At 32.0% G+C, this 7402-nt stretch overlaps 1 long non-coding RNA gene across 1 annotated transcript; it reads right to left on the bottom strand.

Annotated features, from left to right (window-relative positions):
• Positions 1–3399: 3399 nt before the first annotated feature.
• On the bottom strand, positions 3400–4128 carry LOC142626986 (uncharacterized). Its single transcript, XR_012842727.1, has 2 exons — positions 4050–4128; positions 3400–3968 (listed from the first exon to the last, which is right to left on the bottom strand). It is a non-coding gene; the product is annotated as an uncharacterized LOC142626986 (long non-coding RNA).
• Between the last annotated feature and the right edge of the window lie 3274 nt (positions 4129–7402).

Genomic DNA, 7402 nt, shown 5'->3' with positions numbered 1-7402 from the left:
CCTTACCACCGTAATGTTGGGGAAAACAAAACATAACAGGGTTACCAAATTAGATATAACTTTACCTGAGGGGGAAAAATGTCAAATATAGCATTGGAGAAATAAATATTTAAATGACTAAGTTCATTTAAATGAATAAGTTCATTTATTTCCATAAAAAAAAAAAAGTTCATTTATATGCACACCTTAAGTAAGTAAATTTCCACAAATCATATATAGCCTATTGGAAGGATCTTTAGGCTACAATTTAACCATGGATTTAGGGCAGTGAATTAATAATTTCATACAAATATACATACCTTATGATGAGAACATTTCTTGACTCGAAGGGGTGTTGTTGGTTTAGTTTGCATTGATTTGGTATTCAAAGAATATGTAATCTCCCTCCTGTAATCCAAATAAAAAAAATGAACAATCATAAAACATAGGATGATAAAGCATAGGAGTACCATCTGCACTGAGTAGTCGTGGGAAATCATAAAACATAGGCTTGAAGAATTGTGGACTACAAAAGTATCTACGTGTGAACGGATTCTTGAGAAAATGATGATAACTAATAAGGTGGTTACTTATGGTTTTTGAATTTGGGTAAGGATGATAACTGATGAGGATGATGAGCCATTTTAATTTGAGTTTGGAGTGTGGAGGAGTGGGGAGGGAAATGCAAGACGTTAGGTGAAGAGTTGAGAAAAATGTGGATAAGAACTGATGGGATGAGAAATATTAACTACTCATTTGTCCCTAGTATTTAAAATTTTGTGAGATAATTTTAAAATCACACAAAAATCCAGTGCAATATTTTGTAGTAGTTCAAGATTTTAAGAAAAGACATCAATCTGTGTTTTTATTTTATATATATAATTTTTATTTTGAGAATATAATTTATAAGTGGATAAAGCAATTTGAAAATTAACAGGAGAGTGGTTCTATTTTTTAGGAAATGTTTTAGTGGGAGTTAGCATTGCATTTTTACCGGATTATCCTTTAGTATTGTCTCTACTTAAACATAGGATTGTAAGGGCATTTTTGAATTAAAAAATGTGAAATCCAAACAGGGGAAGCCGCTTAAATAGTAGTATAAATAATAACCGATAGTGGTGGCAGTGGCCGAAGATCAACGATGTTAGTGGGGTAGTAGTTGGGCTGTTGACAATTGGGAGTAGGGATAGAAGTTGGGCTAATGAGTTTTTGGTGAGGAGTAAAATGTTACAATTTCAAATAAAAGCGTAAATCACTGTACGCCCAAATTAGTGCTTCTATTTTACGGTTAATCAGAAATTATTTTTAGGTTCACAAACAATTTCAATTACGTACCTTAAACACCCACAAATGCATAAAGCATATTTTAGAAACTAATTTCTATTGAAACAAATGGAGCCTAAGATGTACATTACAAATGCTCTTATGGATTAAGATGAATAGTTACACACTAAATTGCTAATTTTGACTCTAGTTTAGATGTTTTAATGGACACTGAAAATTAGCATTGAATTATGGTGTTAATTGAATTTTTTTGAAATTTCACATCAAACATTCCTATAATACTTCAGGATTGATGATTGCATTAACCCAAGAACCGTACTTCAAAGCTTGAACAACTATGCATATTGGAGGCAAATTACCGCCTACATGTTTCTTAGCATTCGTTTGGGTGAGTTTAATTTAGTCTAAAGTACAACTTTAATATCCTGCTGTGTGACACTATTCTTTGTGTTGATGCCGGCTGTTCCAGCAAGATTTTGAAGTCTTTCTATAGATAATGACTTGCTATAGTAATTTCTTTGATATAAAATTGTTCATTCATCGAGAAAAGAATATAGAACTTTTTTTAAACATCACTTTTATTAAATTATAATTTTATTTTGTCCACCAGTGGAGTGGCTGGCCATTTCTATCGGACATGCATCAATATTCAATATGTTGATCTTGCGCAGTTGCATTCCTATATATACTCAAACTTACAGAGTCCGAGTTTTCAATCTTTCGGATCTATCTTCCATTCCTAAGTTTCTAAAGTGAACAAAATGGGCACATGCGTGATTAACCTAATCACCACTAGTTGATTTAATTTTGTCAAAAACTTAGAATATTCCGCGTCTTTCTTGAGCTTTAGACTATTAATTTGGAAGAACTATGTTTTGTCTTCATATGTTCTCCAAAAAATATAACTAGGGTTAAATTTTAACTGCAATCTTTTTAACAAAATGGAAAAAGAAAAAGGCCGCTCTTGCTCATAACCGCATATTATAAAAAAAAAATTAAAAAAAAATGGCACAACAGTTGAAGATAACCTTAGTGAATTGCTTTCTGCGTTGCTGTCAAAATTACTAATTAAAATAGCAAGAAAACAGTGACTTCCTAGATATTAATTAACCACTAGTTGATTTGTCAAACTTAACATAGTCTGCGTCATTTTTAAGCATCAGTAATTGAAAGGACGTATGTTTTGTCCCCATAAATATGTTCTCAAATATAACTACGAGTGAACTTCAATGTTTTTAACGAAAGATAGAAACCAAAATGGAAAAAGAAGAATAAGAAGAAGAAGGAAAAGACGGTTCTTGCTCAACCTTGTACTCTTTGAACAACACACAATTATTATTATTATTATTTTGGGTTAAAAGAACAAACAAAAGTTGAAAATGAACATAATGCCTTGCTTTCTGCTGTGCTATCAAATCATTAATTAAAATATATATGACTTTTCCAACAAATTTTTATTATCCAATGTCAAGGAGAGCAGTCACCAAAGCTGTCAATTGTTGTTGAACATGATATTCTCGCTGTTTTACTGCTGGAGCTCACGCTAGTTGAAAAAGATTAAAGGAACTATGTATTAAAAGTAAGGATTATTACATAAATACTATCACATATATACCGTATAAATGCTTGTATAAATATTATTTCTCATCTATTAAAGGAGAAAGTATCTTCTAAGACAATCTCATGAAACTAATGTTTCATTTACATGTGAGTCACATAGTATATATGTGTATTAATACATATACACTGCACATACGCATGTATAAAAATTATTTTCCATCTATTAAAGGAGAAAATATCTCTTGGAACGGTCTCACATGTGGGTCTCACAGTGTGACATTGGTCATATAAGATTTTTCTCTATTAAAGTCACAATTTTAGATAAAAACAAGCACACGTGTATCGTGTATAAAAGTTACCATCTACTAAATATCTGTTTAAATACTGCTTATTATATTGAAACTAAAAACTTATTGCTGAAAGTACTGTAGATAAAGGTAAAAGTTAACAGAAATAGTACAATGAGGCTTATGAATAGTACCAAAAAGTACAGTGAAACCCATTAATAATAGCAAAAATAAGCTAAATAGTAAAATAATTTTAATTTTTCATTAATATCTAAACGGAGGCTAAATATCATTCAAGCTCATATGGTTTTATTGCTGAAGCTAGCAAAAACATACATAATTTTAGAAATATAAAATTTTTCATCACTGTTGACGTGTTCCAGCATAATTAATACACGATAAAGAGATCAATAGATCCATGTGCTAATAATCTTTATCACGCGATGTTTATTGTCTTAACAAGTTGTGAAAAAGATTATACTAGAGGACTTTCATACGAAAACAAGAACTAGGTATTGGAATACTATAGGGAACGCTTTCATGGGTTTTAAGCAAAAGCATTGGGCAGAGAGTTGTTCAAGATAGCAACAGCAACAGCAACAGCAACAAGGTTAAATGTTTCATGCACCAACAGGACATTTTCCTATACCACTCATCTTATGGTTATCAATGCCACCAATGGTGCATGGAGAAGGGGCTGAAGGTGCGACTGGACCTCTACTGAGTGGAACAACTGCTGCACCATGAACCCTTGGACCTCCTGGATTAATCTCTCCTTTGGGTTCATATTGGTCTTTGAACAATAGGGTTTGGTTCTTCTTCCCCTTCATGTTTGGATTAAGAGGGCGAGCTTCGGATCTAGAAAACAAAAACGATATGATCAGTACAAGACACAAGAAAAATCTCAACCTATCCATTATTTCTATAAACTCTCTTAGCTTTCAAAAGGTATATTATCAATATGCTGCGTAGACTTTAGCAATGTACTAATGTTATAAGGTGCAGACTGTGGAGCGAGGAATGAGGCTTGTTGATTTGGTGGGTTTTATAGTGAAGAAACTAGCTTTTAGACGATGTCACGTAGCATGCCATGTCAGGGGGGACCAATTGCATGGCCAATTGGACAATAAAGATTTGTGTGTGTGTCGGTGTAGTGTTTGGGACATGGTTGGCCACAGCACTAGAGATGTTCGAAAATGAGGCGGGCGTGTGGGGTTTAAGTGTCCGCCATATTAAGGGAGCTATGGAAAAAGACTACCAATTTCTTTGGGGTGGTTCATGTACACTACCTTGATCATGTAGTACGTACAATTTTTTCGTAAGTCAATCAAGTTGTAAGTCATGTTTGATGGATGAAAAAGTAAGATAATGATGGGTTTATAGTCAAAATCATAGATTATCCTTTTAACTAATGCAGTAGGTATGGGATAATGCTAAAGTTATTAACATTCTTTTTTTAATGATAACCACTTCAATAACACAGCGAATAAATACCGTAAGCTGTAATATACATATCGATATACTTTCAAAAGTTTAAACTACTTAGATATAATAAATTTAATCATATTACTATTTAATAGGTAAAACCCAACATGTAGGAATTTAAATGAAATATAGAGTGAAGAAAGATAATGATTGAATTTAGAGCATTTTACTTTAATATCATGTTAAATTATGGATTCTTCTAAAAATTCATGTCTTTTTCAAAGTAAAATGATTCTATAATTATATGGGATCTATGGAGGAAAGATACATATAGGGATGGTAAAAAAATATCCATTCCGTTTAATCTATCTTCCCTTGTTTCTCTGATTTCGTCTTATCTCATCCCAAGCATGTGTGTGTATATAGTTGTCTTTTTCTCTCTTAGTATCCTTATCGGCATCCTCTTTTTTCATACATATTCTAGATGTAAGAAATATAATAGATTCACGAGAGAGGAAGGTGCGCTAATGTGAGATGAGTGCGAGGCGGGCCTCAAAACCTCCCATGCGCTCACTTAAAAAGTAGTAACCAGACATTAATGGAGGACAAGAGAAAAAGAAGAGGTGTGTGAATCTTATGAAATTTTATAGCATATATTAACTAACTAAAGGAGGATTGCAAGGAACAACTTTTTCTAACTTATGTGTGACTGTAAGGAGGAGAGCTAGATGATATTCTATCAGATTGTATGCTAGACCATAATATGAATTTCTTTTGATTTACCCAAAAAGACAAAAATTAAAATTTGAGCTTTGCCCACCAACCATTTTATGTTAAAAATGAAAAAGTTACAGAGCTCAATGATAGTTGGATGATTATTGGCCCGCCGTGGTCGGCAATGTAAAGTTGGACACCAATAGAAGAGGAGGGCCATGATGACATTAGACCTTTGCCGTTCGAATTGGATTACAATGAAATCAACATCATATTCATTAACATAGTGAAGGCAGATTCAAAGATCAATAAAGTAAAAAAGATGAGAGAAAGCTATGATGTTTTTTTTTCTTTTTTGAAAGGTATATCATATATGCATGTTAACCCTAGCATTGCTCTATTGTCACGTATCATATATGCATGTTAAACTAATTTGGAAAGAGCATATATGTAGAGAAGAGTGCATTTGGATGAGTCCTGTTAAAGTATTCATTTGCTGAAATTACTATAGAAAATAAAGCTTCTCCTCTAGCGTAAGCAGATCCGTCAAAATAGACTCAAAAAGTTTGAAAAGCACTCACAAAACCTGTAAGGCTTTAACCCAATTAAAGTGATTAGGATGGAGTTTCGATAATGCTCATATTCAAACAAAAAAAAAAGGAATCAATGTATATGCAAAATTTGTGAAGACTTTCTCATGCCACTTCCATGAGACTGTGACCCTTTTGCTTTGTTTTTCCTCTCCCACTTGCTTTTTAAAGGAACAAATCTTTGAGATATGGAGCATTAAAATATCAATAAGTTTATAGTCATTGAGTTTTTAGTCAGATTTTTTACACCTTGCCTTTTCTTTGTGTTATAATGGGTCCAAATGAGACCTGGATGATCTATTTGGTGAAAAATTCTGTGTCTATGTCACTATGACATAACTGGATAAATTAAATATGGTAAAGGTAATACAGCTTAGTACTTTTATACAAGGAACTAGTAATAAGCAACACACTTCTTTTGAGTAGTTAAGTCAAGTCAAGTGTAATTCAAATAATTAATGTCTATTTGTTAGCATTTATTGGAAAAGTAATTCCAAGTCTCAAAATACAATATTAGAATAGGTCTTGCTAATAGGTGTTTCGTTACCTTTTTTTTATTCTTCTATTATGTTTTGGGAAGTCTCAAAATATGGTTCTTTTTGAAAATTTGATAAACATTAATAATTTTTCTAATTTTTTTTTTTAAACTAGTGTATAAGAGGGAGTTAAACCCAAATTCTGCACATGAGAATAGGTAGGTGTTAGGTTTTTTTAGTGTCGGCTATCCACGACAAATATATGTTGTAATTTTGGCTTATGAGCATTTGTAATTGGTATGGGTATTATTTGGGTTGAAGAATGAAGTTTGTGTTCACTATGCTAGCTAGTCTAAAGATCTCAGTCTATCGAAATCCTATGATCAGTAGATTGAAACTAGAGTTTGGATAGAAAATCTTGTTAGAGGCAGAAAATTTTGTTAACGGCTAAAGTGAAAATAGACTTTAGCTTTAAGAGGGAAATTGCAATAAAATGGAAGATGATTTTTTAACAAGCTCTTTGATTTTGCAAGAAGAATAATATATCTATATAACGAGATGATGAGAGAATCAACTAAAGTATTTGGCTTTTGCAACCACATAATTTGTCGAGAATAAGTTCTGCAATAAAATGAAAAGATGATTTTTTTTTTAGGATTCATAACATGATCAACCATAAATAATTTTTGGGATTCAAAATAACATCAAGTTCCATATTTAGTGTTCCATTTGAATCTTAGTATATTTCTTATTCTTGAAAGAAAAAATTTGTTATTTCATGCTTTGACCCCTCTTAATATGAAATTTCAGTTTCATCATACTGATTACACTCATATTTGTAACATCAGTTTCATTTAATATTATTTTTATCACTAGAAATATATTTTCACATAATATAATCTCAATTTTAGAGATGATTAGATACGACTACTCGACAATGGCATAAAGGAATCATTTGCCCGACAATGACAACAACAAAAAGACGAAGAAAGAAAAAATCATTTGCACTATTTGCAATGTGCTTAACAATTAATAATCTACTAAAGCCTAAATTATTGGAATTGGACCTCCACTTTTACTCTTTTTA

This window comes from Castanea sativa, chromosome 3 (genome assembly GCF_040712315.1).
Source record: "Castanea sativa cultivar Marrone di Chiusa Pesio chromosome 3, ASM4071231v1".
NCBI lineage: Eukaryota > Viridiplantae > Streptophyta > Magnoliopsida > Fagales > Fagaceae > Castanea > Castanea sativa.
This window is presented reverse-complemented; position numbering and strand designations above follow the sequence as displayed.